Source organism: Aotus nancymaae, unplaced genomic scaffold (assembly GCF_030222135.1).
Source record: "Aotus nancymaae isolate 86718 unplaced genomic scaffold, 86718_ANA_hifiasm-v0.15.2.pri h1tg000227l, whole genome shotgun sequence".
Classification (NCBI taxonomy): Eukaryota; Metazoa; Chordata; class Mammalia; order Primates; family Aotidae; genus Aotus; species Aotus nancymaae.
In genome coordinates, this window is record NW_026988642.1 from 291,573 (window position 1) to 314,116 (window position 22,544).

The window sequence follows — 22,544 nt, forward strand, 5'->3', positions numbered from 1 at the left end:
GGGATCAGACCTCTCTGGACTGGCCGCGCTCACCCAGGGACAGACATGAAAAGGGGGAGTGTTGCCATCCTCAGGAGCATAAAGGGTGGTGGGGAGGAAGTGGGGAGGGAAGGGGCCAGGGCGGACGGCGGGAAGCCGGATGCCAGCTCCAGTGGGGAGTCTCTGCGTCACGTGGCTGATCGTACCCGGGCTCTGCTGGCGAGATCTGGCTGCATGAGCCTCAAATGCAGGTGGGTTCTGCTTCTGCCTGCCCTTGAGCAAGTCCCTTGACCTCTCTGAGCCTCGGTGTCCCCATCTGTAGAGGAGGAAGAACAGCAGCCCCCCTCGGGTGGCAGGAGGAAGGGGAAGATGACCTGAAGGGCGGTGATGGAGACTGAGGGGGTGAAAACTGGCAACATGAATGATCTCAACAGAGGAATACACTGCTGTCCTCCCCGCCACAGACGAGGACCCCAAGACTCAGAGGGGCCGAGGCACGTGTCCGAGGGGGCACAGCTGAAGGCAGTGTGGAGCTGGACCCGCCCCAAGCGCCGTCTGACTCCAGTTGCAGCCTCCCGGGCCCGCTCTGGCATGAGTCTATTGACGTAGGCCTTAGACACGGGAGCCACTGCTGTCCCACGGAGCTCTCTGCAGGGACAGAAACGCTCTGGGTCTCTGCCATCCGAGAGGACGGCCACGAGCCACATGTGGCCTTTGCGCCCTTGAAATGTCAGTGCAGCCAAGAAGCCCAATGTCTGCTTGTATTGAATTTTGATTAATTTAGATTCAAGGAGCCTGACTCTCGGTGTCACTGCAGGTTAATTGGGCGTCCCCCCAACACTCGAAAGCCACCACCCCCACCCAGATCACTCAGGGGAGGCTTTCTGAAGAACCTCCTTGCTGGCAGCTGCACCCAGTGGCAGTGGGGGGCTCTGAGGGGCCGTGTGGCCCATGGATCCATGCTAAGGCCTGCAGGCAGGGCATGTGCCCCTCAGCCACATGCAGGAGGAGCTGTCACTGCAACAGCCTGGCCTCGCCTCAGAAGGCTGCTGGGCCCAGCCAGACAGGGTCAGCATTTGCAGAGCAGGGTCACAGGTGAGGCAGGGTCTGTGTACCTGGAGGTCCCAGGGGCCCTCGAGTGCCACAGGCTGGGTCCACACCTAACTCTGCCTCTCCCTGACCCGGCGTCCCTGGGCAGATCCCCTCTGTCCATCTCCAAAAGAGATAATGGGGCACCTTCCCCGCCTCTGTGGGACTGAGAGGACTGATCTGGATTCCTTGTGGGGAGGGAGGGCCGACTCCCGGCCCACCTAGGGCTCTGCAGAGCAGCCCATGGCCTCCCGTTCCTCCCTCTGCCAGGTGGCTGCCCACTCCAGAAAGCACTGTACCCCCCAGTCACAACTTCCTAAGCCGCTGGAAGCGAAGGTGGCAGCAGGCAGGCGGAGGCTGGGCCACCCCACCACGTGGCCCTGTTCTCCTCCTAAACAGCACTCTGGTGCCCAGAGACTTCCAAGATTAAGCTGAAAACTCCAGCGTGAGCTGCTGGAGGAGAGCAGGTTGCCGTGGCAACCACATCTGGCCTATTCACTTGAGTTTTGGAGGTGAGGGACAGAGAACAGAAATACAGCAAAACCCCAAGCGCGATGCCTCCTTCGATTTCACCGCCAGCCCGTGTGTGGGGTCCAGGGGACAGATGCCAGTGCTTTAAAACTCGCGAAGACAATCCACTCAGGGTTTGTTCATGGCTCTTTAATATCCGGCCACCCAGCCTGGTCCTGACTGATCTGTTGCCAAGAGGTGACATCAGACACTTGGCAGTGTGACAAGCCAGGGGCCAGGCCAGGCACAAACTGCACAGTGTCCAGAGCTTCCCGAGAGATCTCAGGCAGGGGCAAAGGAGGCTTTTAGCACCGAGGCTGGGGCTGGAGGGGAGGAGGAGCCGCTGGCACAGACGCCCTGCCCTTCCCAGGGAGCTCCTCCGAGGGGCTTGCAGTGAGTCTGCGTCTTGGTGCCAAGCAAACAGAGCCCCACAAGAGGACCCAGCATCTAAGAGCTAGTGTATTTTGAGTTCACATGCACACACACAGAGCATTTATTCACAAACATTCAGAGTTGCCCTGCACACTAGGCTCTGTGCCAGGTGCCAAGGGCAGGGACTCATGTGACCTCACGGAATTGCCATTGGTGGGAACAGAGAAGCCAGGCAGACCCCACAGTGCAGGACCCAGAGTAGGTGAGGTGCAGGCTGCATGAGCACAGATGAGGAACAGCTCATCTCCTCTCAGGAATGGAGGGAAAAAACCAGGGAGGCTTCCTGGAGGAGGTGGCATCCAAGCTGCACTCTGAGGAATGCCTCAGTCTCATGAAGGAGCAGCACAAACCTCCCACAGCAAGGGCCTAACCAACATTCAGGCCAGTCAATCGCAGACACAGGGATGGCACAGGCGGTCAGGGCCTGTCCTGGAGGCCTCCTTGGCCGAGGGAGGTTGGGGTTAAGCCCGGGCAGAGCCGGAGCTCCCTGGAGGCTGCACGGCAGTGGTGCAGTGCCCATCCTCCATGTCCGAACCATTCTGACTGCCAGGTGGGTCTGGAGTCTGGGGCTGGGGCTGGAGCTGAGGCCAGGTGGACGCTGCAGCTAAGATGCAAGAAGACACAGAGCCAGGCACTCAGGCGGCCTCGGCGGGAGGGGCAGGCCTGTGGGGTGCTCTGGCCTTGGCCCTTGAAAGCCAGTGAACTGGAGGATGAGGTCTGTGGCGCAGCGGGAGAGCCATGGGTCTGCTCCCGGGGAGGGCAGGGTCAGGGGCTGGCACAGGGACCAGAGAAAAGAGACCTCTAGCTGGGCTTTTGGGTGCAGTGCCAGAGGGGAGCCGGGACGCTGATTCCAGGCTTAGGCTGGGTGGGGAGCACGTGGGCAGGTGGGTGCCCTGAGGACAAGAGCCCCGGGCCGTGCTGGGAAAAAATCAGAGTGACCTGCAGGATGCTTCCTGCCGCACGCCGCGTTAACAGCCTAATTTCATAAACCGTATATTCATTATAGGACATCATGGGACGTATCGGAAAACCCAGAGAGAAGGTACATGTCCACAGTCCCACCGGCGCTTCCCGAGAGACCTCAGGCAGGGACGGGCGGGGGCTTTTAGCACCGAGACTGGGGCTGGAGGGGAGAGTGCCAGGTAACATTTGCGAGCGCACGGTTCTAGCTTTTCCCGTGCACAGATGTACTTTCTCATGAGCCTTGAACCATGTGTTCCAGCGTTTCAAAGCCCGTTTTTTAAATAAACACAGTCGATCGCCCAGGCACCTGTCTGGCACCTTGCAGGTTATCGGCAAACCTTTGATGAATAAATGAAGGCAGGAACACTTGCTCCTGGTGAACGCTCTTCTGCAAAACCGTGCTGCGCTGCCATCCGTGGCCGCCTCCTGCCTCGCGCTGTGCATGGGCCGTTTTCCTGGCCCCTCCTCTGCCGTGGGGTGTTCGTGCCGTTTCTGGGCTTTCCACACTTTCAGACGCTGCTCAGTGGACGCCCCAGTGGCTAGGCCTTTTTCCACGTCTCAGAGGACTGGTCGGAGGACAGTTACTTTGTTAGCGCTCCTGACACATGTATGACATCACTCTCAGAAAAGCCTGCGCCAGATTCATCCCAGGGTGGGACGCACGGGCCGGAGCCCACGCTCTCACAGCGCTCAGCTCAGTAGCTTGTCCAAACTGCTTTGCTGCAGGAAAGTGATTCTTAATAGTTTCCGTCTGTGCTTCTCAACCCCTCTGTGGCAAAGGCTGGTTGTTGAAGCTTTTCTAATCCACCTCAGACCAATGCTAGCAAAATAAAGCAGAAAAAAATATTAGTTCTTTAGGCCAGGTGCGGTGGCTCACACCTGTAATCTCAGCACTTTGGGGTGAGATGGGTGGATCACAAGTTCAGGTGTTCGAGACCAGCCTGGCCAATATGGTGAAACCCTGTCTCTACTAAAAATACAAAAATTAGCCAGGCGTGGTGGCACCCACCTGTAGTCTCAGCTACTTGGGAGGCTGAGGTAGAAGAATCGCTTGAACCCAGGAGGTGGAGGTTGCAGTGAGCCAAGATTGCGCCACTGCGCTCCAGCCTGGATGACAGAGTGAGACTCCATCTCAAAAAAATAAAAACATATTAGTTTTTTTTAAAAAAAAATCACACACACACACAGAGATTTTAAGCCCTCATGTTTCAGTATGAGATTCAACAGACACAATTATCCTGCCAAATTGCTATAGGGCTTCTCGATTTTTGGACGTTTTTATCATAAACTCTTACTAGCTCATTCCTGGACCAGTCTGGCCTGAGGTTGCAGGTTGGGTGGGATGGTTGAAGTAATTCACCCACTGAAAAGAATTCACCCACTGGCCATCTATTACTAATTACACAGACAACGTTTGCATCCGAACAGTGATTTAACTTGCGTTTCCAATCCCGCAGGTCAGCAGGAAGGAGTACATTCTTCTCACTGGAAGAAGACGGAATCAAAGCCTAGAATGCCAGGGCTGTGGCTGGGACCCTGTGTGAGCCCAGAGGCCTCAGATGTGACGGATCCCAGTTCCCCCTTCCTGGCAGGTGTCCAGGGCTCTGCACTGCTTCCCAATGTTGAGGGACCGTGCCACCCTGTGGAATGAAGGCAGTGTCCAAGTTAATGAGGCTTGGTGGTAAAAGTCCACCCGCTATCGGGAGGCCTTCATCTTTGCCCTCAGATGGTGGGGGCTGGGGGCCTCGATTGGGCCAGAACCAGTCTGTAAAGTGCTCTGGCCGGGGCTGGGACAGAGAACCCTTCCTCCCTGGGGACGCCCTCTAGGCAGGGCTGAAGGCACAGCCCAGGGGGCTCCTCCTGGCCCCAGGGTGCCCCTTTCTGGACCCAGCTGCCTCCCCTGATGGCCATGGGTGCTAGGATACAATCCCAGTACCAGGGCAGCCCTGACCTGCAGTCACCCCTTTTTGAGATGAAAGCAAGGCAAGGTGCCTGGGCTGGGGCTCGGGGGCAGGTGGCACAGGACTCTCAGGTGGTTGTGATTTCACCCCCGGGTCCCCAAGCACACACATGCACACCCATCCCCCAGGCACACACGCATGTGCACATATGACATGCGCACAGCCTGTGACTGTCCCATTGGCAGCCCCCACCCCGGGCGACGACCGCACCGAGCACTCTCCACATTGTCCCAAAGCCGCTCCCCATGAGGACTGTGGTTCCATCCCGCCCATTTGACAGACAGGGAAACGGAGGCTCGCAAAGCTAGCCGGCCAGCCCGAGTGGGGCATGCCCATGGAGCCTGGGCCTCCAGCTGCACATGCACCTCACGCCTGTCCAGGCAGGGTCCCTCCTCCGGAAGCGAAGCCCCTCTTCCCCCAGGCCTCCCTCCTTGTCTTTGATTTCTTCCTGTCCCCCAGAATCATCGCTGTTTTAGCCGACGTCACTGGAATCAGTACTTGGCCGTGGGCGGAGCCAGGGAGGCAGAGGCCGGCCAGGAGGGTGCCCTCCAGAGCTCCAGCCCCCCAGAGCAGCTCCAGCCCGAAGGACCCGAGGACCAGCTGAGGACCTGGGGAAGCATCACCTCCAGGCACCTGTCTCCTCATTTCTGAGTGCAAGGGGAACCGCGTACTCACAGAGGCGCCTCGAGGCTCTGCCCCCATGTGATGACAGGACCCCAGAGTCACCTGCAGGGGGAGGGGACTTGCAGGGATGGACCTGGGAACGAGGTCAGCAGACCCCCCCCCCACCAAATGGTCAGTTACGCAAGGGGCTCTCCATCTGCCAGCGGTCCTGATGTGGAGTTCTGTGGAGAACTCAGGGAGCTCTCTCTCTCTCTCTCTCTCTCCCCCCTCCCACTGTGTCTCCCTGTCTCTCTGTCTGTCTCTCATCCTATCTCTCTGTCTCTGCTTCTGCCTCTGTCTCTCTCTCTCTGTCTCTATCTCTCTCTCTCTGTCTCTCTCTCTCTGTCTCTATCTCTCTCTCTCTGTCTCTATCTCTCTCTGTCTCTGTCTCTCTCTGTCTCTGTCTCTCTCTCTGTCTGTCTCTATTGGTCTCTCTCTCTCTCTCTCTCTCACTCTCTCTCTGTGTCTGTCTCTCTGTCTTCCAGCCTGTTTGAGACATCATCCAGCAAGCAGCCTGGGCGGGAGCCCCCCTTTTCTCCAGAATCAATCCGCAGGGCCCTAACTGGAAGGGCTGGCCCAGGTCACCATCATCCCCCGAGTCTGCAGATGGAAACCGAGGCCCGGGCCCCGCCGGAGCCACCCTGAGGAGTATCACAGACAACTCCTTCCTGACACGCAGGCCCAGGGCTCATGCAGGCAGGGGGACTGTGGCAGGCAGGCGGGGGGAGCGCTGGTAACAGGCATCGCTTTTGTCTTCTGAGCGGCCGCTGCAGACCCGGCCTCTGCACATCCTGCATCTCATTTTACTTCAGAAACCCCTGGGAGCCACAGACCAGGAGGAAGTCCCCAAGCACAGATCCCACCTGAGACCATATCCCACCACGGATGGAACCCCTGCAGCTGCCTCACAGAGGACAAAGAACCCGAGGAGAAGGAGCGGAGGACTCCAGCAGACACTGTGCAGAGGTCTAAGCCTGGTCCACACACACACAGGGAAGCACACAGCCTCTTCGGGGACCAGGAGTGCACCTGAAGCCGCCTGCGCTCCCCACACGCCCGCCAGCACGGCCAGCGTCCAGGGCCTGAGCACACCCAGTGTGCACGGGAAGCAGCCGGAACGTTCTCTCAGAAAACGGAAGGACCCCTTTGGAAAGCGGGCGGTGGCTTCTTACCAAGTTGAACACCGATCCCACGGGAGCAAGCGACTCCACACCGAGGCACTTACCCGGGAGGAACGCACACAGGTCCACGCCACGGAGCCTGCATGCCAATGTCCGCTGCAGGTGTGTTCGTCGCAGCCAGACCCCGGGCAGTGCGGGAGGGAGTCTCTGACAGGAGGATGGCTCTGCATGCTGTGGGCTGTGCTAGAGGGCAGGGAGGACGTCCGGAGCCCAGCAGCGGCCAGGGGCGGAGCAGGGAGGGAGCCCCAGGGGTAGAACCCGGCTGTCAGCGGAGTCCTGCCTTCCACAGCCAATCAGCAACCCTAACGAAGAGTGGCGGTCCGGCTCAGCTATCCCGGCTCAGCAGTCGGATTTCAAACCCCCCACAGCTGCCCGGCAAGCCGCCGGAGGGACCCAGGCTGAGACTGGCTTCCAAGGCAGGACGGTGCCTGGAGCAGCCAGGGGACCAACGCCTTTCCTCCAGTCCCGAGCTGCCTTATTCAGGCCTATCAGACTGACTCCTACTTGCTGGGCACATCACAGGACTCAAGTGTGCTGGATCATGAGAAACGAGGGTCTTGAATGAGTGGGTGTCTGTATTTACTCCGCGGCTGTGCTCTGTGACCTGGAGCTACAGCCGTCAGTTTCATGAACAGCTGCCCTCTGTAAGCCTCGGCCTTCTGGGCCCCGTTCTCTACCTGTAAAATGGGCAGTTTGAGGCAGGTGGTCCCCGCGGGTCCTCCCTTCTGGCCTGCTGTCCAGGAACCCCCAGACCTCAGCGACGCTCCTCGTCACAGACAGGTCCGCGGGCTCCTGGCCCCGCCAGCACAGACAGGTCCCGCTGTTGCGGACGCAGAGGCACCCCTTCTGAACTGCCCACCGCCCTCGGATTAGGCTGATCTAATGCACTCCGCCAGTGACCCAAAATGGCTTGGGAACGAACAACCTCATCAAAAGCCTGTTGCCGTATTAATCTGGAATTAAACTGTTTGATGTTCCAGGTCTGATGTGAGCTCTTCATGAAAGATTAATTGTTTTCCTTTAGAGGCCATGGTGACTAATTATTCCGTGTTGTGTTATAAATGGGGCGGGAGAGGAAGTTTACTGAGGAAACAGCACGGTCCTGTTTACTCCCGACGCGGCCATCGACCCTCCGAAATCCATACGACACAAGAGACGAGATGGAGGCGGCAGCCGCGGTTTTCCCAGCCCTTCCTGAAGCTAAAAGCACATCCCCACTTCCGCCCAACCTCGCCCAACTGGGTGAGAAAGCCGTGTCTGCTCTGGAGCTCCCCGCCCTCCTGCTCCGAAGTGCCCTTCAGATGCACTCGGAGACGAACAGGGGTTCCTGGACGCCCGTCTCCTTGGAAAGGAGTGCGGTGTGAAGCTTCGTCAGCAGCAGGCTTTCGGAGGAGAAGCTCTCCTGTGGCCTCTGTGCCGGATGGGGACTGCAGATGGGTGGGAGCTCACCGCAGCCTCAGGCCCAGAACACGGTCCCCCTGAGACCTCCTGGCCTCAGCCTGGCCATAACCCTCTTGGCATGGAAACCAGAGCCCTCTCAGCTGAATCAACTACGTCCTGCCTGAGGATGCCTGAGTGCCTGCAGGTTTTCCCTCCCCTGGGCCGCAGGCCACCGTCTAGAGTTTCCTTACTGTTGTATCACGAATAATTCCCTGTTTAACTCACAGCGCGGTTTCTATCCCCTAATAAGAGCCAGACTGCTACAATAACAATCGGCAGAGATTTCTTGGGAATTTATCAGGAGCTCAGTACACATTACGTGGGACGACAATCTGCCCTAGAACGAGGGGTCACGTCAGCCCAGGAGCACCTGTGCCAGCGCCTGTACGTGAGCTGCTATTTAAGGCACATGAAGATAAGCAAAGCAAACATGGCCCCCTCGGCCAAGGAGCTACCGTTTCCCCAGAGCCAGGGAAGCCAAGCGTGGGAACCAAGCCCCCCGAGAGGCTCTGCAGGCAGGATGATTCCCACCAGCCCACCCAGACTGCCATCCCAGCAGGGGCTCCTCAGAGCTGCGCCTCCAGACAAGTCCTGGGACCCAGGGATGCCAGATCTCTTGCCCCTGGGTTGGGGAAATACTGCTCAGAGACGAACCAGTTCCCATTCTGCAGAACCTCCAATGAACACGTGAGCACCTTGATCCTCAAGAAAAGGCCCCATGTGGCATTGGCTAAACCTACTTCACTGCAGAGGGTTTTGCCCCCAGTGTCCACAGACCACACTCCACTTATGAGACGCTGTAGCAGAAAATGAAGGAAATAGTGCATACAGCGGTCCATTTCCAAGACAAAGGGCCTTAAATCGGCTTAGGTCCGCAAACTATAGAAGAAACAGGATATACTAGGCCCCTCCTTGAATCGCCAAGGCCTGCTTGTCACCCCCCCTCCCCCGCCAAATTAGTTGCCTTCACCTGAACTGAAGAAGTTTAGTCGAAACTGAAAGTTTACTAGCCTGCAAAATAGCTGGCTTTGCCTGTTCTTATCAGCCTGCCCGGCTACTTCGGTCATACGTCAAACACCTGAAGAGCCCCTGAGCTGGCTGGGATTGCAGTACGTCGCGCGCTGCAGCAGAACGCAGCAGGAGAACCCTAAAAAGAACACCTGAAGCCCCCGCCCAACCAACAGGCGACGTCCGGGAAGACCGTGACCCCGTAGTACCCAGCCCGTGAGGAACCGCGGGAGGGACCCGCGCACTAGGGGATAAACTGCTTCTTGAAACTGTGCTGGGCGTGCCTGCCCGTCAGACACCCGATCTTCCAAGGCCGTCATTAAAAGTCTCACTTTCGCTGTTCTCCGGGTCTCTGAGTCCATTTTGGGGGTTTGGATGAGTGAGTTTGTTTCTCACAAAAATAAAAGCTGCATAGCCAGGCCTGGTGGCTCACGCCTGTAATCCCAGCACTTTGGGAGGCTGAGGCAAGCGGATCACCTGAGGTCGGGAGTTCAAGACCAACTTGACCAACATGGAGAAGCCCTGTCTGTACTAAAAATACAAAATTAGCCGGGCGTGGTGGTGGGTGCCTGTAATCCTAGTCACTCAGGAGGCTGAGGCAGGAGAATCACTTGAACCCGGGAGGCAGAGATTGCGGTGAGCCGAGATCGTGCCATTGCACTCCAGGCCGGACAGCAAGAGCAAAACTCCATCTCAAAAAATAAGAAAATAAAAGAATTAAATAAAAGCTGCATAGTGCCATACACATCACCGAAGACTGAGTTGTCAGGGAGGAAACATTCTTCATCCACCCTCTTAGGTCCTGTACCCGGGGACCTGCAAATTAACTGACAAAAGGAGAGGTTAACAGGAGAAAAAGAATACAAACTGCATTACTGTTTACAGCACAGAGTTCACAGAAAATAAGCGAGACTCAAAGCAGCAAGAAGAGTTTGGGCCGTACATGCCATTTTCGCAGAGGAAAAGGGGTTCAGTCTTCTGGGGGCGACACACTTGGGAAAGTGAGTAGGAAATCCATGAGGGGAGGTAACGGAGGTTAAGGGTTACTTCAGTGAGATCTGTTTATGCAGACTCACCTCAGGCCAACTCTGCATCTCCAGCGATAAAAGCTCTCCTTATCCTGATGCAGGAGAGGGGACCCCCTTCACAATATGAGGTGTGTGCCCTGATTTGAGGCAGAAGGACGGGGGGACAGAACTCTTCCTGCGTCTCCTGATCTCTACCTGTTTTCAGCTCGGGATCACCCTCATGCCAAATGGCATATTTTGGGGTGGCTCATGCTGATCCCCTTAGGTCCAGAGAGGGAGTTTACCCTGACGGCCACATCAACAGGAGGTGAGACAGGGCGGTCTGCGGGGTTTTTATGGCTGGATTCAGTCAGACAGAGTCCAGCTGCACCTGTGTCCCTGGCTGTGTCTGTCTGTAATAGCAGAAAACCAGGGTCAAGCTGAAGGTCAGACAATAGGAATTGATTAAATAAACCTGGGGGCACGCATGTGGGGAGCCGCTCTGCTGCCTGGTAAATGTGGCTGTCAAGAGTCGATGGCAAGAAACCAAGGTTGCAGCCTACAAAGAGCGATGACCGCCCTCCCCCGCCACGGCTGGGCTGCCGGACACAGCTGGGACGGGAGGCTGCCAGGCTGCTGCCCCTGCTCAGTGGGCCCCGCGGTGGTGCAGGCTTGGGGTTGCCCTCCTAGTGCTTATTAAAAACACCTGCCATTAACTCGTTTCTTTCTTTTTCGGGGCACCGTTGGTACCCACAGGCTGCTGACAGGCAGGTGAGGTCCTGTGGTGTCCACTGCCTCTTGAGAACCTTGCAAAACATGGCACACCCCACCCTTGTGGGCAGGTTCCCACTCCAAAAGCAGCGAACTGAAATCTCAAGTTTCAGCCCCACCTCTGGGCCTCCTTGAGGTTCCCAGGCACCAGGCCAGAACCCACAGGCTCCTTGGGATGCTGGGTGGAGACCCCCTGGGCTCAGACAGAGGAACTGCCCCAGGTCAAAGGTGTTCCTCTCGGGCAGAGAGAAGGCAAAACTCCGCGGTGTGACCTCTGCAAATACCTCTGTGTTTTTTCCTTTTCCAGGGCATGGCCTGAGGTGAGACTGCACAGTCTTCTGGAAGCAGCCCTGGGTTTTAGAGTACCTGCTCCCTCCTGACACGGGGGAGAGGAGACACTCTCCCTCTCCGGCCTGTGGACTAGACCCTGGATCTCTCAACTAGACCCTGGATCTCTCGATAGCACGCGCCTGTCAGATGCCTGCCAATGCTGACCCTGGATGGGAAAAGGCCCCTGAGACCACAGGGGTCCCACGAGTGGAGAGAGCCACGGCCACCAGTGGGAAGGGGCTTGTCAAGGCTGCCAGGCAGATAGCAGCAGCCCAGAGCCACTGCGGTGCTGGCCTGAGTCCTGCATCTGCGCATAGTAGATGCTCAGTAAACCCTGGCTGCCTGAGTGAGTGAGTCTTGCTTTTCTATCTAGCACAAGGGAGGAAAGTCTTTCCTCTACCCTCTGAGGCTCTGTGGCTGAGCCTGAGAATTAAACTGGCGAAAGATTAACAGGAGGAAAGCATACACATTTGATCGTCAATTTTTACAGGCACCCAGGACTTGTATCAGAAAAACAAAGATGTGAAGAGGCAGTTAGGACCCTGAGCATGTAAACTTTTTTTTTTAATTTATTTTTGAGACAGAGTCTTGGTCTGTCTTCCCAGGCTGGAGCACATTGGCACAAACTGGGCTCACTGCAGCCTCTGCCTCCCAAGTGCAAATGATTCTCCTATCTCAGCCTCCCAAGTAGCTGGGAGGTCACAGGTGCCTGCCACCATGCCCAGCTAATATTGTATTTTTACAAAATTAGAAGAGGGATTTTCACCATGTTGGCCAGGCTGGTCTCGAACTCCTGACCTCAGGTGATCCACCCACCTTGATCTCCCAAACGTGCTGGGATTACAGGGTGAGCCACCGCGCCCGGCCCATATAAACTTTTTAAACAAAGAAGCGGTCAGTTTGTGGAGAAGGGGTTTGGGCTAAGTGCAGAAAGCCGTGGGTGCGTGAGTGGGAAGCGCAGGGTTTGGGGCAGCCTGATGAAGGGAGGGCCGTGTCCACAGCTTCATCTGTGCAAATCCATTTCTGTGTAGACTCCCAGTCTACGCCAGATGTTCCTCTCTTCCCGGCGCAGGGAGGATGCCTTTCTCGTGGGAGCCTTTGTGACCTGTTTTAGGTAGAAGGAGGGAGGCCAGAGAGCCCGCCCTGCACGTGCCACTCCTCTTCAAGTGCCTTTGATGGAAATTGTCTGTCTGCCAAAGCGGTGTGCCTTGGAGCAGTGTGTTTTGAAATCTTTCACTAGTGCCCCCGTCTGACGGGGCCGCCACCACCTGGAGGCTCCATGGAGCTGAGCCCGGCCTCGATCCCTGGGGAGAAGCCACATGGCTCCCCTGCTGGCCATCTGAAGGCAGGGGACTTCTGACGGGGGAGGGTGAGTGTCCCCAAAGAGGGGGAAGCTGCAGAGCCTCCAGAACGAGCCTCCACGTTCGCCACGCCCACTGGTGACAGCGAGTCACAGGTCAGAGCGTGGGGAAGACGCAGGCCCTGCATCTTGACGGGGGCCTGTAAGCCTAGAAGGGCCTCTGCCCCTGCCACCTCCTGCCACCTCCTGCCACCTCCTGCCACCTCCTGCCACCTCCTGCCACCTCCTGCCACCTGCAGCCCCATAGTCTGTCTTGTTGTATTCACAGCACGTATTCAGATTGAAAGCTAGTGAAGGAGTTCAGGACACGCCACCCCAGAATATGCCACTAAGCACACTGATCGCTTAGTGCCCTGAAAAACAGCAAATGCACCGAGGGCTCTCCTGAGACAGAGAAGCCCAGCAGCCAGGGAGAACGAGCCCGGGGCCCCAGGACAGAAGGCTAGAGGTCGGCGCCACACCCAGAAAGCCTGTTTCACACGCGATCACCTGTTCCCAGGGTCCATTCCTGTTTCCCAAGGTCATTTCCTGCCTCCCTCAAGTTGCCCACATCCCCGCCCCTCCCGATGAAGCCCGGAGCCGGGTTTCAAACTCCCATTTCGTTCCTGCACCGCCGCATGCACGTGATGCGCTTGGGAGGCTTTTCTGTGGTTCTTCAGCCCAGGGTCGGCTGTGGAGCCCTCAGACGGTGGTGGGAGCATCTCTCTGCCCGATGCCAGCTGCACACTCGTGTCTGTGCCCCCTCGCCAGGCAGAGCCCATGCTGCGAGACCAGCCCTGAGTGGAGGAGGTGCTCAGCACACACGGCAAGTGTGTGAGTGGTGAGCGCAGGCCCAAGGCACAGCATGAGAGGCAGGGCGGGCGCCTGTGTCCCCTCAGGGACAGTTCCCCTGATGGCCAGGCTGCGAGGCTTGAGCTGGGTCTTCTGGGATGAATAGGGGTCCACCAGGCAGAGGAGAATGGTTCTTGTGGGGCACTCCAGGCCCTTGGGGGAAAGGATTGCTCTATACCCACCCAGCTCCAGAAGGAGCAAGAGCCAGAGCAAAGAAAGCTCCAGCTTCCTGGGCTGGTTGATGTGGGCTCAGTGGGGACATCATTCATTCATTCATTCATTCACTCATCCATTCGCCCAGTAAATGCCAAGCACCCCCAGGCACTCAGCAGCATGCTGGCAGCGGGGCAGTCGATGGGAGCAAGGCAGATGTCCCTGCTTGGATCATCAAGAACGAGTCCCACAAGGCAGCTGAGAGGAAGGAGGCGGCGGTGTGCCAGGTCGCAGATGTCTGCGAAGGGAGGGGCTCTCTCTGGCTGACCCTGAATGGAAGGCACGTGGAGAGGGAGGGGATGAGGTGGGTGCCAGGGGATGTTCCCAAGGAGGGAACACCCGCAGAAAAGCCCTGAAATCAGGGCAGGGCATCTTCCCTGAACGCTGGGGCTCTCCCCATCCAGAGACCTGCTGTCCCCACTCACGGTCCCCCCACCGACTGCAGAGGCTGAGACTGACCCCCGCCTGGGGCCTGATGCTTAAGAAGAGGCCCACATGGAGGGCTCGGTGCTGGACCTTGTGTATGAGGGGACGCTGGGAGAAGCATTTCCTGGCTGGAATCGGCTCCACCCACAGGTGTGGGCAGAGGCTCCACCCACGCCTGGTTTCCTTCCCTTCTCCCTCTCCCTGTGTCTCTGGGTGTCTGCTGCCTCCTCGGGGGCCATGGGGTCAGAACCAGATCAGGGTCCTGCATCTCAACAGAGGAGGAAAATCAGCCGAGCGAGAGGCTAATCCCACCCAGCCTCCTGCTGTCTTAAACAGCCAGCCCAAGTCAGAACGGGAGACCCTACCCCAAGTCAAAAGTCCCAAAGAAGCCCTCACTCTGCCCTGGCTGGTGTCCATAAAGTAAAAATCAAAAATGCGGGTCCCTGAGCGAAGTTGCTGTCTAGGGTCCCCCTTTGGAGGGTAAGAAATGAACAAGGCTTCCCGGTCACTCTGCACCATGGGGGCGGCTTCTTCAACTCTGCGCAGCCAGAGGTGAGGGAGGCCCAGGGCCAGGGCCTGAGCTCGGACTGTCCCTCTTCCCCTCCACCGCCTCCTGCACCTGCCGCTGACCTGAGCCCCTGAGATCAGGCAGCCGCCAACATCTCCATTTCTTGTGATTATGAACATCAATCCCATCCCCTCCCCTCAGCTCCCTGTCAGATGTGGCCCTGAAGCCTTGACAAGCTGACCGGCCACTCCGCCGTCACGGAGAGCGGAGGAATGCCTGGAGCCCTTGCTCAAGCTCAGGACTCAGGGGCCTCCTGTCCTCCCTGCTTCTGTGCCTGGTGGGCAAGCACCCTCAGTGGGCACATCAACCATCAACATCCCTCAGCCACAGACCAGCAAATGTCCCAAAGACAGGAGGGCAGGTGGCCCTGGCCAGCAGCTGGGCTCCCCTCGGGCCAGTCCTGGAGCCGACATTTGGGGTCCGCAGGGGCCATTCCTTGTGGGGACTGGGCCGGAGCTGCTGCTGGGAGCCGGACGCCTCAGCAATGAAATGCAAACCTGCATTAATGGAACACCCCTTACCTGGCCGTGGCACGAATGTGTGTCCCGAGGATCTGATTCTACAGGGACCCGAGGAGGCTCAGCTCAGCAGTGACCAAGTGGAAGCACTGAAGCCGCTTATGCAGGGGCTGATGAAGCTAACAAAGGCTCAGGACCCGAAGGCGCCCTCGCCCAGCCGGCACGGCCCTGCATCCTCGGCCGTCCCCAGAAAAAGCTGCCCCGAACCATGTTCCCGGACAAGCAGGTCGCAGACGCACACAGAAGCCGGGGAGGTTGGGGGTGAACTGGGAAGGATGACGAGATGCTAACGGATGCCCTCGGCAAGATCATGTTTTACTTCCTCACCTTCCAACGGCGGGCGCGTAACACTCCAGGGAAAAGAAGTAGGGTGCTCCTGGACACGCACCGACTCTCGGGTGCCCACCCTCCGGACAGGTGTGGCCCCAAGCCGGGTCTGGCCCTCACGGCAGGGAGCGCCCCGGCCTCCTGAAAACCAGCCCCTGCAGCTCCAGCCTGGAGAGCAGGACCATCTCCCCTCCATCCAAGCCCGCTTTGAGGATCAGGTGAGGACGGACTAGGGAAAGGGTATTACCGACTGTAAATAGCCGTTTAAACGGACACGACTCTTACTGCTGCCTTTGTCTGCAGAACGCAAAGTAAAACGAACGCACAGCCCTGCCGGTTTGGGTACAATCAGCTCCGCGGCTAAAATCCCAGCCCCTCCCACCCCCTCACCCTTCCCATGCACATGCTCAGAAACTCGGGACCCAGCGCTGGGTTTCGGCCTAAATGGGCTGAAATTTCCTGATTGGCTCTGCCTCCCCTCAGATGAGTTTATTAGAAGCCAATTGCTAATAACTTTCCAGTGATATATTTTCCAAATCCCCAATCCCTCAGGCAGCCCACCTGAGATTGATGGGAGGCAGGAGATGTGATGGGGCGTGGCGGAAAAGGTCTCTTCCTAAACACACCTGTGCCCAGTCCTCCCAGAGTTTCCCTGCATCTATTGTGTCCCCTGCCCCCACCTCAAGGACACACACACACACACCCCCCTCCAAATCCCATGAAGACAACAAATTGTCTGCTCAGGAGGAGCAGCCCAGAGGCCCTGCTGGGAGTGGCCTCCTTCTCAGAGGCTCCCCCAGGCTCCACAGGGGTCTTTTATTAAGCTCTAAAAGTCAGTACATCTTGGAATTTCGTTTACACACCTTAGATCCTGGCCTGTGGCCAACAAAGGCAAGCTTTCCTTCCCCGTGGCTCATCAGGCCCCTCCGGCGTCTGGCGAGCCTGGCTCAGCTCTCTGGATTCGCAGGAGGCTGAATGGACAGGACCAGAATGGGTCTGAGCAGGAGAGCAGGGAGAGGGAGGAGAACCCATTCCTGAGCCCCCTTTCCGTGGATCCAGGCTCCATTCCCAGCATGTGGCCCCTTGGGGCACCGGTGACTCGGGAAGCCTCCATCTTGGGGAGAGGTGCTAGAGCCCTCTGCCCCTTCGGCCACTAGGCAGTTCACTCAGACAGACAGAGGGTCAGACCGGCTGGCCAGCATCCAGGTGGCCTAAGATGGGTGGGGTCCTAACAGGGCCCCCGTGACGCTGGGCGTCTGCTGGGATCCGTGTTCTTTCTCTTCTTCCTTCCCTCCCTCACTTCCTCCTTTCCTTCCTCCCTCCTTCTTTCTTTCCTTCCTTTTTGGGAACTTGTAGTTTTATTTATTTGGAATTTTTTGACGGAATTTTAAGCTTACAGAAAAGTTGCCAGAATAACACGAAGAACTCCCATAAATGTTTTTGCTACATTTATTTCAGTATTTGTTTTACCTCTCTGTCCCTCTCTCTCTCTCTCTCTCTCTCAACAAATATATGTAATTCGCCTCTGAACTATTTGAAAGTAAGCCAATGCCTCCTTACCCTGGGCCCCTGCACACTTTAGTGTCTATTTCTCAGGACAAGGATATTCTCTTCCGTAACCACGCACACAGTTAGGGGAGTCAGGGACTCTCATGTCCCCGTCAAATCCACAGCCGTGTCAGATGTCACAATAAAGGCCTTCATGGCACTGGTTTCCTTTGAGTCCGGGGTCCGATTTTGGCTCCCGCCCTGCATTTGATGGTGGCCACGGCTCCTAAATCCTCGTAGTTGGGCGGCCAGTGGCATGACTTTGTCTTTTGTGTGATTTCCGAGGAGCACAGGCTGGTTCAGTTCCTCCGCAGAATGTCCGTCCCTCAGGCTTGGCTGAAGCTCCCTCAAAACCAAACACCGGTCCTGCTTTTCAGGCAGGAAATTCCCAGCAGTGAGGTCGTGTCCTTGTGGGCGGTCTCACTGGGAGGCTGACAGGGTCCCTCTGTTCCATTCCTGGAGGTCCCCTGGATTGGATCCCCAGCGGGACCAGCCGGACCCCACCTGTCCATTCAGTTCCCGCCTTCCCTCTCTACAGGTAAGGGGTCCCACTTATCCCCCGGGTTTTCTTTCCTCCTCCTCCACCCCCAGCTCCTCCTGCTCTTCTTCCTTCTCCTCTTCCTCTCCTTTCAAAAGTGACTAAATACATCCATGCATGGTTTTTTAGTTCTCTTCCATTCCTGCCCAGACATAGCAGCACACAGGCACAGGCACGCTCTCATCAGCGTGCAGGCTTTCACTCCCTGCCGCTCGCGGAGCTCTGCTCCCCCACGACCCCGTGCTAAGCTGTGTGGAGCGCCGTGGACATGCACCGAGTTTATTCACGTTCCCCTATGTGTGCACGTCTCGATGGGTGTTGCAGATGTGGAAAACCCTGTGTGTAAGCATGTTAGCGTTCTCGGAGGCGTAACCCCAGGTAAATTCCCAGAGGCGGGACTGCTGGTCGGGCCAGCATCAAGCAGCCGTGTTCAGCGCTGAATACCCTCCGCCAGGAGGAGACCAATTCAACTTCCCACAGCTACAGGCTGCCAGCTTCGTAAGATCTGCCAATCAAATGGGTGCTGATGGCGTCTCCCTGAGTTTTATGTTGCATTTCACAGAAATTCTTTGGCCAGCTTTTCATTATTTTGTCTTTTCTAATAAGGTCACCTGGAGCCTCTTCACAGAATAAGGCACCTCACGCATACTTCACAGCAATCGTAGCAACGCTGACAGAGCCCGAGGGCAAGGCCTTGTGCGCGGCACTTTGCAAACATGGTTTCATTTGCTTATTTCATTTTTTTTTCTTTGAGACGGAGTGTCACTCTGTAAACCAGGCTGGAGTGCAGTGGTGCAATCTTGGCTCACCGCAACCTCTGCCTCCCGGGTTCAAGCAATTCTCCTGCCTCAGCCTCCCGAGTAGCTGGGACTACAGGCACGGGCCGCCAGGCCTGGCTAATTCTTATTTTTTGTTTTTAGTAGAGATGGTGTTTCACCGTATTGGTCAGTCTGGTCTTGAACTCATGACCTCAAGCAATCCACCCACCTCAGCCTCCCAAAGTGCTGGGATGACAGGCATGAGCCGCCGTGCCCAGACAATTATTTCATTTTACAGACAAGGGCTGAGAGCCCAGAGCAGAGCCAGGAGAACCCGGGGCCGTCTGACTCCGAAGCTGTGCTCCTGCAAATGCTCTCTCCTGCCGGGCATCCAGACTCTTCCCCTAGAGGAGGCACTGGGGCCGAGAGGCTCCCTAAAGAGCAGGCTGGTCCCCGTAGCTTTTCCTAATTACATGACTGCCTCACGTCCAGGCTGATCCAAGGTGCTGGGATCCATGGAGCCTCATCGGGGGCCCGACCCTCTGCCTGCCTTCAAAGCCCCTGACCACACTTTCAATTATGAAATGTTTCCAGCATTCAAGAATTAACACAGGAGGCACCCATGCACCCACCACCCAGATTTGACAGATGCTAACGTTTTGCCGTATGTTCCAGAACTGCCTCTCTTAGGAAAGAAATGAAGCAGAAGACACAGCTGAGGCTCCCACGGCGCCTGCCGCTTCCTCCTCCTCCCGCGCACTCCGAAGGAAGGAAGGAACGGCTCTCCCGAATTCGTATTTCTCATGCCCACGAGTGCTTTACGTTCTTCCTGTGTGTGCGAGAGCAGTGCCCAGAGTCACCTGCTCTGGGAGCTTTGCTGTTTGCACAGGTGGCCTCGCGGCGACTCTGTCCTCAGCAGCCTGCTGCGTTCACTGCAGAATGGCCTGTGGAGCCTGGGGTCCTCACTCACTCCTTCCCGGTGCTGTCAGGTGTCTGTTCACGGACACGCTGCCGCTCCCTCGTCCCTTCTCTTTCTAGGACAAGGAGGCTGTGCCCAGTGCTTCGTGGTCATGACAGTGAAGCCCTGGGTGGATGGCCTTGGGCAGCTGTCCATGGGATGCCTCTGCCTCTGGGTGGGCGCTGCCTCTGGGTGGGCTCTGCCCCTGGGTGGGTGCTGCCCCTGGGTGGGCTCTGCCCATGGTGGGCGATGCCTCTGGGTGGGCTCTGCCCCTGGGTGGGCGCTGCCTCTGGGTGGGCACTGCCCCTGGGTGAGCTCTGCCCCTGGTGGGCACTGCCACTGGGTGGGCTCTGCCTCTGGGTGGGTGCTGCCGCTGAGTGGGCTCTGCTCTGGGTGGGCACCGACCCTGGGTGGGCGCTGCCGCTGGGTGGGCTCTGCCTCTGGGTGGGTGCTGCCCCTGGGTGGGTGCTGCCCCTGGGTGGGCTCTGCCTCTGGGTGGGCGCTGCCCCTGGGTGGGCACTGACCCTGGGTGGGCGCTGCCGCTGGGTGGGCTCTGCTTCTGGGTGGGTGCTGCCGCTAAGTGGGCTCTGCCTCTGGGTGGGCTCTGCCTCTGGGTGGGTGCTGCCGCTGAGTGGGCTCTGCCTCTGGGTGGGCACTGACCCTGGGTAGGCGCTGCCACTGGGTGGGCTCTGCCTCTGGGTAGGTGCTGCCCCTGGGTGGGCTCTGCCTCTGGGTGGGCACTGCCCCTGGGTGGGCTCTACCGTAGGACAGCTCTGCTTGAGAGCTTGCCAGCCAGTGGGAAAGGACCCAGCTGGGAATGGGCTCACTTCAGCTCCACTAGTTCCACCAAACTGCTATCTCAGGGTTGTTTGTGTCAAGGTACCCTCCCCAGTAGTGCATGCCACATCCTTGGATGACATCCAAGCTCTTTCTGCCCACCCACAGACACCCCTGCTGTTCCCACCCACCCTGCCCCGCTCTGGGGCCGCCATCTCCGCACATCCCTTTGGGTCACGCTGGCTTCTTCATGCACTTTCTGGTCTACTCTGGATTCCAGCAGGGACACAAACCAGGCAACTGAGGGCGACTGGCAGTGCTGCGGGCAGGGCAGGGGGAAGAACGTGGGCGCGTGCAGCTCTCCAGCACCAGAGCTCCAGAGCCGGAGGGCAGGGAGGGTGCGACAGGCACCGTCCTGCACAGGGACACTGCCGGCCTGCATCCAGCACGTCCAGCCACACGAACAAAGCCACACGCCAGCCCAACCTGGGTGGCCCTTGGGGGCTGTCGATGGGCCCTTTGCCCTGAAGCAAGAGGCGCAAGGAGCCCAAGAGAAGTGTGTGTTGCAGACCAGCGACCCGGGACTCAGGGCAGGAGGAAGAGCCTGCAGCAGGAACTGGGGGGAAAGCAGAAGACCCCCCACCCAGCAGCCATCCTTTGCCGGGGAGCACGGGCCAGAGGCACCTGCACCAGGTCTGGCTGTGGCCATGGGCTAAACCTTTCTGAGTCTCGGCTTTTTCAAAGATAAACGCAGCCAGACATCAGTTGAAGTGGTGGAAACAGACTTTATTCCATCATTGCCAATGGTGGTGGGAGTGGCGCCCGGTTCAGATTGTGCTGCAGAGGTGACTGTGCCTTCTTCAGGGAGGCTCAGTAGACTCAGAGGAGGGGACACTGCAAAGGGCCCGTGGGTGTGAGTGCCATGGGGCAGGCTGTCTGTGTCTGGCGATTCTCCAGGTGAGGCTGGGAGCCAGAGGCACATCCGTCCCGGTGAGGACGTGGAGGAGTGGCCCCCAACCCAGGCTCTGGAGTTGCAGGGGACACAGGCACAAGCAGGAGCTCTGGGCAAGAAAAGTTCTGAGAAAAGGTAGCCGAGTGCTGAGCAGAGCACAGCAAATTCTCCTGCAGCGCTGAGATCTCGGGCAGGAGTCTAAGGAGGCTGCGGTCACCCCAGGCGTGTGCCTTGTGCTGCTGGAAGCCGTGCGACCTTGGTCATCTCCTGGTGCAGGAGCTTGGGTGGCACCGGCTCCCAGGGACAGTTCCGCACAGCTTGGTGTCCTCATCTCTGAGCTCCCCTGCCCCGTTGGAGGGCGAGAGGGTTCCATGAGATGAAAAGGGTGCGTGAAGCCCCAGCACCAAGCCTGGCACATGCCCCGGAGCTCTGGGCAGGTGGGAACTAGAGCATCCGAGTCTTCTCTGCTGGACTGGGAGGTGGAAATTCTCTGTCAGGGGGCCCGAGAGGGGCCTCAGAGACAGAGGCAGTTAGGCTGAGCACCCAAAAGGGGACTTCTTGGACACAGACCCTTCTCTCAGGATTGCTTTGGTACAGATCAAGCACAGAGGGGTGGATCTGGACACCTAGGACTGGAGGGAGGCCTGCGAGTGTGTGAGGAAACTCCCTTCCCACGGAAGCGCCTAGAACAGTGAGAGTGAAGGAAAAAGATTTTCCTCCTGTTTTCCTATTCTAAGAGCTCTGAATTTATGAAAACATTTTTGGAAGCCTTCTGCCCTGGTCCCATCACCTCTTGGAAAGCCCAGGCTCTCAGAGGACAAGCCTTGGCCCCTGACTTCCCTTAACTGCCTCTCTCTCCCCTCTTTAAAGGGAATCCGACAGCCAAGGACACGGACCCAGATGGAAACTCCAGCCACAGAGGGAAGGGTCAGCACAGCGGGCGGTAAACCCGGTGCCGGAGACTCAGACGGAAGCAGAGACAATAACGTCAGCCGGGACTGAACAGAAAATACCAGCAATGCAGGAGCTAAAACACAGCTCGGAGTGTGTTGGCTGAGAGGTAAGGCCTTCTACAGCCCTCAAAATATTCTGGAATCAAGGGCAGGGTATGTCTTACCTTGGCCTTGAAAAATTAGATGTTAAAGATCTGTAAGCTAACCAAATGCCAAAAGAATAGAAATACAGATCGCAGCATCCAAACTAATAGAAGGCGATGCAGTTTGGCTCTGCACATCCACGCAAATCTCGCCTCCAACTGTCATCCTCATAATCCCTCCCTGTCACGGGTGGGACCAGGTGGAGGTAACTGGATCGTGGGGTGGTCTCATCCGTGCTATTCTCGTGATAGTGACTGACTCTTATGACATCCGCTGGGTTTACCCGTGTCTGGCATCTCCCCTGCTGGCACTCGCTCCATCCTGCAGCCCTGTGAACAA